Source organism: Sceloporus undulatus, chromosome 5, assembly GCF_019175285.1.
Source record: "Sceloporus undulatus isolate JIND9_A2432 ecotype Alabama chromosome 5, SceUnd_v1.1, whole genome shotgun sequence".
NCBI lineage: Eukaryota > Metazoa > Chordata > Lepidosauria > Squamata > Phrynosomatidae > Sceloporus > Sceloporus undulatus.
In genome coordinates, this window is record NC_056526.1 from 143054831 (window position 1) to 143071196 (window position 16366).

At 41.9% G+C, this 16366-nt stretch overlaps 1 protein-coding gene across 2 annotated transcripts in view; it reads right to left on the reverse strand.

Annotated features, from left to right (window-relative positions):
- The window catches only part of GUCY1A1 (guanylate cyclase 1 soluble subunit alpha 1), a 49831-nt gene extending 47477 nt beyond the window's left edge, over positions 1 to 2354 (reverse strand). The window contains exon 1 of one of the 2 annotated variants that reach the window (XM_042468562.1): positions 2062 to 2348. The gene's annotated coding sequence lies outside the window, so the exon portion shown is untranslated. Of the gene's footprint in view, positions 1 to 2061 lie in introns of both variants that reach the window. The other variant, XM_042468563.1, reaches the window with a different exon arrangement.
- Between the last annotated feature and the right edge of the window lie 14012 nt (positions 2355 to 16366).

Genomic DNA, 16366 nt, shown 5'->3' on the forward strand with positions numbered 1-16366 from the left:
TCTTTATTCCCTTTTAATCTTGTCCCATACTCTCATATAATTGTTCCCCAATAACTGACGGTTGTTTGAAGCTATAGTTATATCTCAATATTTTATTCTCTTGACCATTTCAAAACCCGTTCTTCTTTTCAGTTCTTCTTTCTCTTCTCTTGTCGTAGTTTTGGTTAATAGTTTAGTCTTATCTACCTTTATTTGAAAGCCTGCAAAATTCTCCATATTCTTTCACACACACACACACACACACACACACAGTGTATGTGTATATGTATATATGTGTGTGTGTGTGTGTATTGCACAACAGCTTCTACACTTGCCAAGAGCTCATCCAGTATAATCACAGTATCATCCGCAAATGATTTTACTCTGCCCTTTCCTCACTTTTAGTCCTCTCATTTTACTTTCCACACTCAATTAAAAATACAAACGACCATTTGCTGAATTCCCATAAATATGGAACCATGGCAGTTAAAAGTGGTGCCAAATCAGATTGCTTGTCCAGTGCGGACACTCTGGGGTGCATTTCTGACTGGGAACTGGAGGCCCAGCAGAAGGACATGGCGGGAAGGGTCCGTCCGTCCGTCCGTCCATCCATCCTTCCTTCCTTCCTTCCGAAAGGTGGAAGCCCCTGACTGAGGAGAAAAGGACCACCCAGCCCTCTCCAATTCCAGACTCTGGAGTCAGCCCTAAGGAAATCCACCTTGGAGGGTCTTTGGTGGAGGTTCCAGAAACCACTCAGGAAAAGGGAGTTGGGTTGAGGAACTTGTCAAGGTGTTGAGAAGGTGGAAGCAAACCAAGGGGCTTTCTATCAGTCCTCCAGGTGGAATATGACCAGTGGGAAAGGGATGCACTGGGTGAAACCAGTCAGTACCCCAGAAGTAGGGAGGGGCACAAAACCATGAAGGGGAGAAGAGGGGGGGATACACACAGGTTTAGGCTAAAAAGAGAGAGAAGAGACAAATAGGCAGAGATAGTACCACTATTGCGGAGGGGGGTGGGATTGGTGTGCATCAAGTGTGAGTCAACCTGAATCCCTCCCATTCCCCTTTGCTCCACCTTGTGCTGTCTAGGGTCCCCTTTTGCCCCAGCTGGCTTGAATAATAATAATAATAATAATAATAATAATAATAATAGTTATTTAATAATATTATAACAGGTCCAAGGTCCCCAATTGCCCCAGCTGGCTGGAATAATAATAATAATAATAATAGTGGTTGTGGTTGTTGTTTAATAATATTATAATATGTCTAGGGTCCCCTTTTGCCACAGCTGGATAGAATAATAATAATAATGATAATAATAAAATATTATAATATGTCCATGGTCCCCATTTGCCCCAGCTGCCTGGAATAATAATAATAATAATAATAGTTGTTGTTGTTAGTATTATTATTATTTAATAATATTATAATATGTCCAGTGTCCTCCTTTGCCCCAGCTGGCTGGAATAATAATAATAATAAGATGATGATGATGATGATGATGATGATGATGATGATGATGATGATGATGATGATGATGATAGAAAGCCAGCGGCGGTGGTTTGAGTGTTGGACTAGGACCTGGAGCCCTGGGTTCGAGTCCCAGCTCGGCCACAGAAACCCCCTGGGGTGACCTTGGGCGACCGAGTCACACTCTCTCAGCCTCAGGAGAAGAAGGAGGCAAAAGGGCAAACCTCCCCTGAACAAACCTTGCCAAGGAAAAGCCCCAGGACAGCGTCGCCCTAAGACTAGAAGGCACACAATAATAATAATAATAATAATAATAATAATAATAATACTAGAAGGCTGGAGGTGGGGTGCAGCATGTTGAAAAGACCACACAAATAAACACACAGACACACAATTAAAACCCCCCTGAACCCACTGTTAAAATGCATTCTCCAAGAGAGGGCATGCAATGGCTAGAGAAGGGCGGGGGCAGAGCCCTTTTCTCTGAGACCAGACTCAGCCGGGGAAAGGGGGAGCTTTCCCCCAAGGAAGGCAGCCTGCTGCCAAGCCCAGGAGGGGGCCTCCCCCCCCGGCCCCCAAGGCCCTCCTGGGGGCACCCTGGGCTCCCACTCACCCGCAGCCTGCCTTTGCCAATCTCCAGCACGAAAGGCACCCTGGCTGGGCGGCTGCTGCTGCTGCTGCTGCTGCCTCTGGCTAGTCTCGCCCGCTCCCAGCTCTCCTCCTCCTCCTCCTCCTCCTCCTCCTTCTTCTTCTTCTTCTTCCTGGGGGAGCTACTCCTGGTGGGAACGTGCCTTTGGAGAGCTGGCTCAAGCCTCTGCTTCTCTGGCCCCGCCTCAGCCCTAACAGACCAGGAGGCCCGCCTTCCTTCTCTGGGAGCCCAGGGGAGGAAGAGGAGGAAAGAGAAGAGGGGGGAAAGGAGAGGGAAGAGGGGGAGGAAGAAGAAGAGGAGGAGAAGCAAGGGGGAAGAGGGGAATGAAGAGGAGGAGGAAGAAGAGAATAAGGAAAAAGAGGAGGAGGAGGAAGAGGAGGAAAGAGGAAAAGGAAATGGAAAAAGAGGGAAAGGAAGTTAAAAGAGTAGGGGAAAGAAGAGGAGGAAGAGGAGATGCTCAGAAGAGGAAAGGCTGAGGAGAGAACTGGGCAGAGCAAGGGAGAAAGGCTTGGGCTCAGTCAGGAGAATCCCCGGAGCTGCATCCACACTGCAGAAATAATCTGGTATAACTCCACTTTAACTGCCATGCTTCAGTGCTGTGGAATTCTGGGAACTGCTCTCTATGGTGGCAGCAGAGCTTTCCTTGTTAAGGAGAGACCGCCAAGGGGCCCTGCTCAGGTTCTGCAGACTCAGGGCCCTGGGTGCCTTGACTGAGGCTGGTGTGCAGCCTTCCTGTCTCCCTCCCTCCCTCCCTCCCTCCCTGCTGCCTGCCACCTTTACCAGCATTCTTGGTTTTGCCACTGAGTCAGGTCTTCTCATGATGTGGCTGAAGTAGGACAACCTCTCTTTAGTAAACCTGGCTTCTAGGGAGAGTTCAGACTTGATTTGATCCAGGACCCATTTGTTTGTCTTGTTAGCCATCCCGGGTGTCCACAGAATTGTTTTCCAGCTCCACATTTCAAATAAGTTTGTTCTCTTTTCACCATCCAGCCCATTCATAGTGATGGGAAATATGGCGGCATGGACAATCCTAGCTTTTGTGTTCAGTGTTCTATCTTTGCACTTCAGGATCTTGTCTAGTTCTTTCATAGCTGCCCTTCCCAGTCCTAGTCTTCTGATTTCTTGAGTGCAATGCCCATTATGATCAATGACTGATTGAAGATCATTTGGATCTTTAACTATTTCTATTTCCTTGTCATCTACACTGAATTCATGTAAATCCTCTCTGATCTTCATTTTTGTTTTCTTGAATGTTCAGCTGTAAGCCTGTCTTAGTAGTTGCTCCAAATCTATGTTATGTTCTTCTAGCAGCATGGTGTCATCTGCATATTTTAGATTGTTGATATACAAGTTGAACAAACAGGTGATAGAATGCATCCTTGCCTGACCCTCTTTCTGATTGGGGACTACTCTGTTTCTCCTTATTCTGTTCTGAGGGTAGCCTTTTGACCTGAGTCCTTAGTCTGTTTTTTACTTGGCACAAAATGATACCTAAGTATACAAATTATCTAGTCATTCAAAAAGAACCATGGAAATCCCAAAATTTGGCAAGATGTTTTTAAGTTAGAGTGAGTAAATCCAAAGGCCACAGCAGGCCGAATTGGAAATAATGGAACATTAATTCTGGTTTTGATTTCTGGCCCAACAACAACAACTGGGGTTTGAGGTACTGGGGTGCAAGAGGATCAAAGGTGTCAAATGGTGGTTTAAATATTTTGGCCCAAAACATTGAAACATAGAGTTTGAAGAGACCTCAAGGGCCATCAAATCTAGATCTCTGCCATGCAGGAATACACAGTCAAAGCATCCCCTACAGATGACCATCCATCCTCTGTTTAAAAAATGCCAAAAAAGGAGACTTCATTGGTGGGGGTTTCAGGGCCAACAAAATGAGACACACACACCCCTTAAGCCCTGAATGCTCCCTTCCCACAATTGTCGAAAGCCCTCTTTTAAACTGTGAGGTTTAGAGTGATCACAATCCAGTTCCAAGCAGTGGGAACCCAGTGGCTCCCATGTCAGTGCAGTGGTGAACCTGTTGTAGGTTTTAGTTCAAACTATAAAGAAGCTATTCAAGATGCTGAGCTCTATCTTTCAAATAGTGGATTCACTGGCCTAGTGGCATGGCAGATGTCAGCTGCTACAGGTCCTAAGATACAGGCTTAATGTATCATTGGTAGGTATACAGGTCTCACATAACATCCACCACATAACATCCACACAAAACAGCGGGGTCTTGTGTTTGGAAACACAAAACCATTAACAGCCGAGACACCTCTCTTTTGCCTTAAGGCAGCACCCTAAGTAATTGCATATTTTTATCACTGAATTATCTGAAGGGTCAGCTTGAATACCTTTTGCCTCATTCTCATATGTTCTCTGTGCCCCAAGCAGATATATGCAAACCCTTCTTATCCTCCAGTCTGAGCCCAGTGTTTGCAAGACTGTGATATTATGTCATCTGACAAAGGGATGACTTTCAGACATAAATGAAAACAAATTTGTGATCAAGCGGATATGCTGATCTGCCACTTAAATATGTACGGGAACTTCTTGGAAAGTTTCCTTTTTCAGCATTTCTTTCCTTCAGGAATCCCTTGAACTGCTGTTTCAAATCAAAATTAGCTGTTCAGTGTTGATTATAAACAGATCTCCTGGCACTACAATATCGTGGTGCCAATGATATCCTTATTGGATAAAAGCTCAGTTTGTAGCTAAGTAAAATGTATTAGGATGTGTATACATACTTTCATCAGAACCATTCAAATAGTGTTGATTCCTATTTACTTTGGTGCACAGCTTGTTCAGTACCACAGTAACATGGTATATCAATTTTTAAATAATATTAGTAAACAAAGTTTGTGTCCTGTTTTATGTTTCTCGTTGCAGCAGGAAGTGCTTTCTCACACAAAGTCTTCCAAATCCATGCCCTGAGAATCAATGGAGCTCCCACAGTCCAGTATTATATTCTATTTGTAGCTGAGCTTGCCTTGCTCTGTACTGGAATGCTGTCTTCTGTGTGACCCAACTTTTGACCATTAGGTGAAAAAATGGCTCATTTTAGACTTTGCTAGTTATGCAGCTTGGCTTGTATGAATGCCCCAAATTCCAGTTTTCTTGGTAGTTTGTATATGCTTTAATGATGTGTAGTTGCAATTCAACTCACCATCTTGAGCCTTTTTTCAGATCCACCCCACATCATAATTAAGTTGTTAAACCTACCTGAATGGAAACTATCCTACCAGGCTCAAGTCTACAAGAGATCATGCTGCCAAATTCTTCCTTTCAGCACTCAAAAGTGCTACAAGATCTTTTTGCATACTGATGTTCCACACTAGCATGGCTATGTCTTTGAATTCTACCAGAGACAGGGAATTACTAAGCAGGGTTATTATTATCCAAAGTAAAACACATTTAATGCCTATTGGTTTTACAGAAAGGTAAGCATGTAATTAAATAATCTCTTCCACTGAATGTACACATCTCCTTTCCTTTGTAAAGCCTATTGAGCTCACTTCTAGCCCATTCTTGCTGTGACAGAATAAGGTTGTTTTTGTTCAATGGAAGCTTCCCATGTGCCTTGCTTCCAAAGCATTTGGCATCTCATCCTTTCCCAGGCACCTGGAATACTGACTATTTTCAGGAGAACCACAAAACAGAGTCATATATCAGAGCCTGTGGAAAAATAAGCTATTAGATATTCTAGCTGAGGGGTGAGCAGAAGAAACCCTGATCCCGTTGCAGATTCCTGCTTAATATGCAGTATGTTAGCAGGGGTTTCTGATTCCCAATTTTAAAATAGGCCCATTAGGACTGTGAGCTCCATTCAGTTCTGGCACTTCCAATTCTTCAAAACATATTATTTGCAACCAGGCTCAGATTGATGGACCTCTGGATTCCATGTGGATTCCATATCTAAGTCGATATCACCAGAGTCAAGTCTGCCCAGAACATTTCTAGAAATGGGCTTTATTGTTATGATTGTCGTTGCAGGTATACCTCAGTTAACAAAACAGATGTGTTCCTGGGCATTACTACTTTAACAGAAAATTTGCTACCAATGGCATCAAGGAATAGATATTAGGTCCTGCATCACAAAAAAGAAGATCAGTTCAGCATGTTTCAATATCATCATCCTCACCATCATAGCATTTGGGGCCTCGCTCACTTTTATTTATTTATTTATTTATTTATTTACTTACTTACTTATTAAACCTTTTTAAATGATGTTTCAATGTCTTTTTATTCAAAACTAACAATATGCACATGTGAAATGGAACAACTAATTCAGGTAAGCCTTGCAAAACTAAACAAAAACATTTTGAAACTTCTAGACTTGAAAGCTTTTCCCAAAATGCATCCAGGGCTTATTTCCTTCATAAGATCCATTGTTCTTATGATTTTCATTTTGATGGCCAGATCTATGCTTTTTAAAAAAAATGCTATCAGGTAGCTGGTAAAGCAGTCTTATCTATTTTCCCCATTTCTCTCTAGTTTGCTATTCATGCATACTCAGTAAAGTATTCTGGAGGCAGTGGCTGTTTAACTTGTCTGTCGTAGACAGACACACACTGCTACAGTAGGAGCAATTAGAGTAGAATCCCATTCTTTCCTAGCTTCGGCTTTATTGCGTTGTTTACTCCAGAAACACTGCTACAATCCGATACAAAATGTTTCTCAGTCCTTCACCATCATCCCGGTGTCAATGCTGCTAAAAAGCTTCCAGCAAAACAGGACAAAGAGGAAAAGGGGACTTGTCTGATGTAAAAAGGCTTTGTAAACAAGAAGCTTCTTTGTCAGAGGCTTGTATTTGTATCCCACCTTTTCCCCAAAATAGGACTTATAAATAGAAACAAATACAGCCTTTTTAAAAAAAAATACAGAAGATCAAAATTAAAATAGAATTAAATTATTTAACAATACTAAAGTTTGAAAGATACAATAACAAAAGTGAAAAGCAGTTTTTGTTGTTGCTTTAAAAGGTGTACTAAGAGACACTAAGAGGCTGATTGTTAGTGTTGGCAGCAACTCAAAATTATGGCATTGCTGTAGTGTACAGGATCTGCCCTACATTCTTCTCTTAGGATCCACAGGATGCAGCACAGTGGCCACTTTGGATTACTTTAAAATATTATAGTTCACATATATATATATATATATATTTTTCCACATAAGGGTAACCAAATTTAACAAGGGACTTTGGATGCTATCAATAAAATTTACTCCCAGTAGAAGTAATACTTCGGTTTTTAAAATAATGTGGGGGATCTTGGAAACATTCATGCATGATGTAATGAAGAAAATAATTAGCCACATTAGATTATATTCTATGCAGTTTGGATGAAGATTACTTATTCTGGGCACATGGAAGGGATGAACATAGGAGATGAATCTAACCAAAAAGAAAACATCTGCTTAATAAAATATTTCCCATGTGGTTTCTCTTCTTGGGGATTTTCCTTAAGCCTCTATTTCAAACATGTTTATTTGGACACATGTCCTTGAAATAAATGTGATTTATGTCCAAGTGACTATATACAGAATTGAAGTGGCAGCTGCTGCTGCTACTGCTGCCAGTATTGCTGCTTCTGGAATTGCCCATTTAGGATTGTCCCTGGCCCCAAACTTTCCAGGCTAAAATTTAGGGACAGTCTCTGGTGATATCATTAAGCATTATGCATTTAAGTATTGCAGTTGCTTACAGCTTGTCATTCAAACACACACACACACACACAAACCCCAAACATATTTTCCTGTTTGGAAATTAAATCGTAGCTAAAGGGGCTGATCCCAGATCAAGATGAAATGAGAGGATTATTTGTTCTCACATAGAAGATGGGATAAGTAACATTTAATCTAGTCTATTTGCTTCTAGTCAGAATGTGGCTGCAGAGCATAACAAAAGGTGAGTCTTGGTACCACATTCACTGGGAGGGAAAGAAGAAGCTAACATAGTAAATACAAGAGGAAGCTAACATAGGGGTGAAACAGATCGCCCCTGAGAGAGCCAGGTTGGGGCCACGGCAACCACGCACCATAGCCCCAGTCCAGCTTTTGCTTTTCTCTCCCCATTGCTCCTGCAGTGTACGGTGTGAACAGCCTGTTGGCTTCCAGGAATCTTTGGGTTGGTGTTGGGGTGTGCGTTGTGTATATGCCATGCCTGTAAACTGCCAGGAAGCTGGTGTTTTGAACCAGTCTGTTTCAGCTCTTAGTGAATACACCTCCCCACTGGAGAGTGCTTGCAAGTTGCAGCAACATATGAATGAAGCATTGCGAATTGTAACAAACTGGCTGCTGCTCTCCAAACTGAGCTGGATATCTAGCTTCTCCCTTTGCACCTGGTCATTTTAGGGGTAGCGACTAAGCAGCCAGTTTAGCAGTGGCCAAGAAGCCTCTTGCCTGCACCAGCCTTATGGCAACAGCTGGCACAAGCAAGAGGCTTCTCGGTCACTGCATGACCAGCTGCTCAGTTACTGCTCCCTTTGTACCCCGTCACCCTGACCAAGAGATCTTTCAGCTGTGCCAGACTTGTGGCAAAGACCAGCACAGACTAGAGGCTGCTCAGTTGCAGCTCCCTTTACACCTGTTCACCCTGGGAGCAACAACCCAGAATGGGTGCAAAAGAATTTTAATATGGCAATTTGTATTTTGTGACTTTTTAATGCAGTGTAACTCGGCAAAAGCCCCATATGAATAAACAAATACATGCATGTTACCCTGGGCGCAGTGACCGAGAACCCTCTTGCCCAACCAGCCTTGCGGCTAAGGCTAGCATGGGCAAGAGGCTTCTTGGTCACTGCTCAACCAGCTGCTCAGTTTCTGCTCCCAAGATGACTGGGTGCAAAGGGAGAATTTTCTCCTCAGTGAGGAAAGACTCTCAAGGTGAAGGACTCTAAGGATCAACCCTGCATACCCCTCTTTCCCCAAAGATGTAGTTTCCCCACACAGTTTAAAATCATTTCCACCCGAACAAACATTTTCCTTTGCTACCTTTTCTCTTGGCTTGTCTGACAAAAGAAAGCAGGAGCACAGATTAAACCTGCCAGCCAATTTCCAGCAAAGCTCACTAAGCTTAATCAGAATCCCAATTATAAAAGCTGCTTTTTGCTGCCATTTCTTCCCTGCCACCATATCCTCCAATTCCTCATCCTCACCATGGTTGTAAAGGTTGCTGGCTTGCCTTGTCCTTCTTGCATGCCAATACTTCGACTGCTATCCCATTTTTCCTCACCGTCCCTCACTGTCCCCCCTTTTCCTCACTGCCCTTCTGGATCTTTCCACTGCCCCTATGAGGTTGGTATGGCCCACTTTGGAAATCACTGCTTGATACCAATGCATGAGCTTTAATTTTCCTCTGGATTTTAATATGGTAATTTGTATTTTAATGTGTTATGACTTGGCAAAAGCCCCATATGAATAAACAAATACATGTACAGTATTCCTGAAGCTGATGATAAAATGTCTCCTTTTCAAAAACATCTGGATCCACTCTTCACTTTATGGGAAAATCCTCTGTGTGTGTGCTGTATTCCAAAAATCATGCAGTGTAAAAAAATATATCCCACACACAATTGAACACAGATGAAATCTTTCTCATTCAAGAGGCTGAATCATTAATTGGACTAACATTTGACTGACTGTAGTTTTGCAATTACTCTGGTTTATACAGATGAAAAGTCTTAAGTTCTTAAGTGGTAATAAATGCCAGAAACATTTTCACATCATTATTATAAAAATGGCCTCTCATGTTATTTACATTTGCTTTTGGACTAGATTTTCTCAGCTCATTTACTATAATGTAACCACTGAATGTGTTATTGTTTATCACATGCATGATCATTTTTAATTTATTAAATGGTTTATCATTCCTCTCTTGTTTGCAAGAACCGTATGAGAGATTTTGCCTGAATCCACACCAGCAAAATAATCCCGATTGCCCAGATTTCACCCTGTTTATGCCATGCTGGCTCATAAAAATCTGGACTCAAATTGTACTGATGACCACACATTTCTCGCAGATAAATTTAAATTGGTAAAAAGAGGTGTTTGTTCTCATGTGCTTTTCCCATCTTCCCAACGTATATAAACCCAATCAATAGCCTTTCTTGGTTTCCTATCAATCTTACCATCCACTTTGCAGTTGCATCCAATCCACTTCCCTGCTTAATGGCCAATGAGTAAAACCCTATACAGAATGACATTAGATGCCAGCGTAGGAGTGGCATGGGGTGTGGCATATGCACACCAGCCACGCCCATGCTATCTCCACATTGGCATCACGCTACATGCCTAACTGCCCGGCAGGGGGCATCATGGCACACTGTTGGCACAGTGTTTAAATGCGCTGTGCCAAAGGAGAGTCAAAAAGCTGTCATGGTGGCAGCTAGAGCACCCCTACCACTGCATGAAAAGGAGCCACTAGCTTATTTTTGCACTGCGGAAAGACCAGATCAGGGTTGCAGCATGTAGTAGCCACAGCCCTGATCTGGTGAAGAAAAGGGCAGCTGCAGGCCGCTCCAAAGGGGTGGTCTGTTGAGCCCCTAAGTGGGTAAACTTGACACAGGCAGCCCGGAGGAGAAGGACAAAATAAAATGTTTCTTTCCTCACTTCCCTTTCCACTCTGAATCCTTAATTGAATTAAGATTGGCGTCTACAGAACAAGCTCCTTCTTGTCTGAGATATTTGGCTGGTGCTGCTTCTCCTATCCCCATCTGGTCTCTGCCACCACCACCTCCTTCATGTGCTTCCAACAGCCAGGACTTTTCAGAATCAGGGAAAGCAACCTCTGGGCTTTGATGTCACGTGGAGACAAATTTTTGATTTGAATCCATGCCTGTAGGACAGTGGTTTGCAAATTTTGGTCCTCCATGTTAAACTTCAGCTCTCAGAGTTTCTGACTGATTGCCAAACTGGCTAAGACTTCTGGGAGTTTAAATCTGGACTATGACTAATGAGTCTGGAGACCAGGGTTTGATTCCTTGCTCAGCCATGAAACTTACTGGCTGACCTTGGGCAATTCACATGCTCTCAACCTCAGGGAAAGGCAATGGCAAACCTCCTCCGATCAAATCTTGCCAGGTAAACTCCAAGATAGGTTCACCTTTGTAACACCATATGTTGGAAATCACTTGAAAGCACATAACAACAGCAACAAGAATTCCAGAGTCATAGTCCAGTGCTCAAACTCCTACACAACACTGGCTCACAAATACCAGTGGTTAAAAATTAAAACTAATATTAAAAAGAATTTCTTGGCATGAAGTTTGAAATCCATTAAGTGTTAGTTTCCAAGTCCCAGACTCAACACTTTTAACTGTGACTCACTGGTTTAGTGGAAAGGGAATATCACTATGAACATTTTACAGAACAAAATGTTGCTCTTATCAGAGCATTTGCCCTGGGCTGGATGTTCTTCCAAGAGTGGATAATTTTAGTTCTACAACTAAAAAATCAAGAGGAGGCTGTTTTAATGGTGAGTATGAAATAAATGATTATAGTCACTGGACCTGTATAATCCAGCTGCCATCACATTTTCACATATGAAAACAATGCCAGTGCCAAATATGGAACTAACATCTTAAAAATAAATGACGTTTTAATGTTAAACATACCTGGGCCAGATGCAAAAATCTCTGAATCACCCAACAATTTCTATTAATAATAGAAATTACATTTTTTTTTCTCTTTGATTACAAAAACACCTTAAAGTTCTTATAGTAGATGCAGGTATACAGAATCTGCATGCCAGTAGGCATAGAGCAGCAAGGATTCTTGTACTTACGTAGATTTTGATTTGCATGCATCTCAGCTCTCTGGTGACTTCAAAGGCCCAAAAAAGGAAACAGGGTAAATGGGTTTCAAATTGTCACCAATCTCAAGATAATTAGAACTTGGTACCCATTGTAACAGGTTGGAAAAAACATATCTGGTTAATACAAAGAGGGAGTATTACAATGCTTCATACTTAACCAAGGGAGCATTTCAATATCCTAACAAGATGTGAGCAAAATCAGCACTCAGTTTTAAGAGAGGGGACCCTGATTTTTCATTTGAATGTCTGCTGAAATTTTGGATCTCTTCCAGAATCTATCTACCTTTCTTGCTATTCTAGCTTTTTGCTATCCTTCCATCATTTACCACAATATGGCTTGTTTTGTGTGTGTGCTTGCGTCGGGGTCTTAGTGCTTCTGGAGGATGTGAATAGCAATGGGATACAGACACTTTTTTCCTGTTCTAGAAAAAAAACTTTCAGGATATATGTATTTTTCCCATACAGATTCATGCATTTGTGTCTCTGAGGATGCATCTGCACTGCAGAAATAATCCAGGTTGACACCATTTTAACTGCCATGGCTCAATGCTATGGAATTCTGGGCACTATAATTTTGTGATACATTTAGCCTTCTCTGTCAGAGCTCTAGTGCCACAACAAACTACAATTTCCAGAATTCCATGGCATTGGGCCATGGCAGTAAAAATGATGTCAACCTGGATTATTCCTGCTGTGCGGATGCAGCCTTTGAGCAAGAAAGGTAACAGTTTGACTAAAATCATGCAATTATAAAGAATTACAAGGAATTTAAAGTGTGAAGGTCCTAACATTTCATTCTATAGCCATTTTCAGTCTGTTCTCTGATTTTGCCCATGCATATCAACTACATAACAGTGAGTAACAATATGTTTGTTATTCCTTTTGCAACACTACTGTAGCTAAGTTTTGTATGAATCACTATCAAAAACTGTTGTATTGCAGTGGTTGGAAGATGCAAGGCTGTAATGAACTTTACCTTAAATGTCTCTGACATATATTATTTGGCATGGCTTGTGCCACTATTACCCATGGTATTTAATGGGCCAAATTCCATTTTTAGAAGAACAATAAGAGAGCTAGAACTGATGTTGTATGACTATCTGCTTCCCTTCCTGTTATTTCCACTTTACACTTTCAGAGATTTTTTTAAAAAAAATAGGCTTAAGTTCAGTTTCACAGTTCACCTATGAGATATTTTGCTTTACCCAGCTCTCCCTGTCTGCTCTATGGAGACATGGGAAGAATGTTTCTTTTCTTTAAAATGACCCTATTGGTTGGGGGCAACTAAGATGGGTAGGTGTCCTTTACTCAGTCCAAAAGGTCAGGGTTTCTTAAAAGCAATGAGCCAGATGAAGCTGTCTTCTGTTCTGGCTCCAGGGATGTAGCTAGGATTTTAGGAAGGGGGGGGGCCAGACTAAGTGCCACCATTATAATGGGCTTGGGTGGGGTGGGGCAGCAGCACACACTTTTTCTAATGGGGGGTCCGGACCCCAAGAATCCCCCCCCCCAGCTATGTCCTGCTGGCTCTTACACTCTCCTGCCAGAAGGTAGACTGTTTTAGGCTCAAAAACCTGCAGAGCATGCAGCCAAATGGGTTCAGGACATTTCAGAATTCATGTACATTTGGTGGCCCTGTTTGCTCATTCTTCCTCACTCAAGTAATGAAATAGCACATGGACCAAAGTAATCCAGTATTTTGTTATTTTAATGCCTTTTCCCTGCTTTCTAGTACACCCTAAAGGTTAGCTCGCAGTGTACAGCCCAAATATAGCTGTTGTTAGACCGCAGCTTGTGGAAACATTAATCTTCATTGCCAGAGATGGAGAATGCAGGAAGATCACCTTCAGTATCATCTGGAGGGCCCATGCCTACCTCTGCTCACTTTTATTTAATTGGATCCTGTCTTGTACCAATGATAATGATGATGGTGGTGGTGGCCGTGGTGATAATGATGATGAATGAAGGTTCATGTCTACACTACAGTTAGATGCCCAGTTGCATGCCCAGATCATCCCAGGTCAATGTTAGGAAAAGTAAAATGGTAAGGCAATTTACTGTGTAGAAATAATGAATAAAGGGAGGGGGGAATCACAGTCCTTCAAAACTCAAGAACTTTGCCAGGATTATCCAATTAAGTTGATTAGGTAGCAGGCTGAGGATGAACAAGGCAACTCTTCATACCAATTAGCCTATGGAGTTCACTGATGGGGTGGTGCTATGTGCATGAATATTTTTTAAAAAATAATTAAAATGTTTAATATAGTTATCTGGTCTGGTAGCAACCAGTCCAGCCTTCTTCAAACATATTATCGCTGTCTGTCAGGTATTAGGAAAAAACAACATGGGATTCCAGGGCTAGTTATGAGTATCCCAAAGATAATTTGCTGGCAATGAAAAGAAGTGGTTGGCCTGGATTCAATAGTCTTTAATTTTCAGTCTTGGCCATTTTAGGATTCCTTAGCCTAAATTCAGTTGCCAGTCCCAGCTAGAATAGACTCACTGAATCAATGGAATGTATATAAAGGCATTGATTAACCATTCAGCAATTGATTCAGTGGGTATGCTCCAGCTGGAATTAATGTTTGGATGTACAACTGTGTGTTAGCACATACAGGTAAGGAATATAACCCAATATGAAATGAAGAATTAGAAAGCAAACATATTGCTTTTAGACTTATAGCAATCTGCCATGGCACTTGAATAGATTTCTGCATTGTTTTGCACTGTGGGATATTCCATCCTTAGAACAGAAGGAAAACCTTCTAGATGACTTCAAAATCAACAGTTTGACAAAATGTGTATATGGATGGCTCACTATGGCAACAGAGAAGCAAGCTAGGGGAAGTGAGATAAAGTTGCAGGAAGAAAGATAAGTGTAAGAGAGTTTTCTAAACATAAAAATATTTAGGAAGTGGAACAAATTACAAGGGAAGTTGTAAAGTCCCCATCACTACAAGTGGACTCCTTTAAAAATAGCTCATGAGATAAACATATGTCAGAATGTTGCTTTCCACAGTGTAAATGATCTGGATGACCTGCAATGGCACTGACTGCTGTTTCTGAGGCTGTGCTTCAATTATTTTACATTTTTGTAACTCAAAATAAAATCCAATACTTGATGTAATGTCATAATTCCATACAGAAACCTCTCCTAACAAACCCCTGTAGATACAATTGGGGGAACTATCTCTGAAATGGACATAGATAATTCAGATAGGTCAATGTTTAACTGGGTTAAACACACACTGGAATGAATCAGATGGAAAAAATAAAGCAGTTTCCAGCTGCTTTGAAGGCAGGGCATTTAGATGACGCACATCTGGAAAGCAGCTGGAAATCGGACTGAAGCCATGCTCTGGGGCTAAAAAATGGAGCAAAGAGCTGGAATAGTCTGACTCGAGGCGGAAAATGCACATCTTTGCACCTGCACATAAATGCCCCAAAACGAGTGTGGGGTTACAGAAAATCAAAAAAATGAAAGTGCAACAACTCCACTGAATGTAATTACAATATACATAAACCAGACAATCCAACAGAGAGGCATGGGGTGAGGTGGGGTGAAGGGGGCATATATGACAGGGCCTCCATGATTGTGCTTTGCCAATGTATCACTCGCACACTGATCCACTGATGCCCTGTACTCTTGGAGCATTGCATGTGTGGCCAATCGAAGGGGCAGCCACACAATGAGATGGCATCTGGGCAGACCAGGGAGGTACTTGGAGGTCACAGATGGTGCATTTGTGCAATGGTGCACATGTATGGTGGGCAGGCAAAAATTATTTTTTACCTAGTGATGTGGCTTGATACTGTACTGTGTGACTGGGCCATGCTGCTCCAGAGACTAGGATCTGGAGCAATGGATGCAAGCAACAGGAAAAGAGATTCTACCTCAACATTAGGAGGAACTTTCTGACAGTAAGGGCTGTTTGACAGCGGAACACACTCCCTCGGAGTGTAGGGAAGTCTCCTTCCTCAGGGGTCTTTAAGCAGAGGCTGGATGGCCATCTGTCAGGGATGCATTGATTTAGATTTCCTGCATGGCAGGGGGTTGGACTGGATGGCCCTTGCGGTCTCTTCCAACTCTATGATTCTATGATTCATATTCTGACCACCTTGAGAGTGGGTCATATGGGCAGCAGGATTTCAACTCACTTTGGGAAAAGACAGGATTGAGCTGCTTTTTCCTGCCCTCTGATCTGGCCCATTGTGATGCAGTGGCAACTGGTGACAATGGTGTCTTTAGGGTTAGCATCACCTGGTGTGATAACTTATGGTGTCACCCCCCCACTGACCTCCTCCCATACCACATCATATGAATTTTTAGTAATTTGTTTTTACTAAAGTTTCTCATAAATTATAATTCTTGCAATCACTGGATGTAATGGCAATATTTCTGACATAAATAGCTATCAAAATTAAAATTATAAATTTAAATTACAATATTATATGTACAGC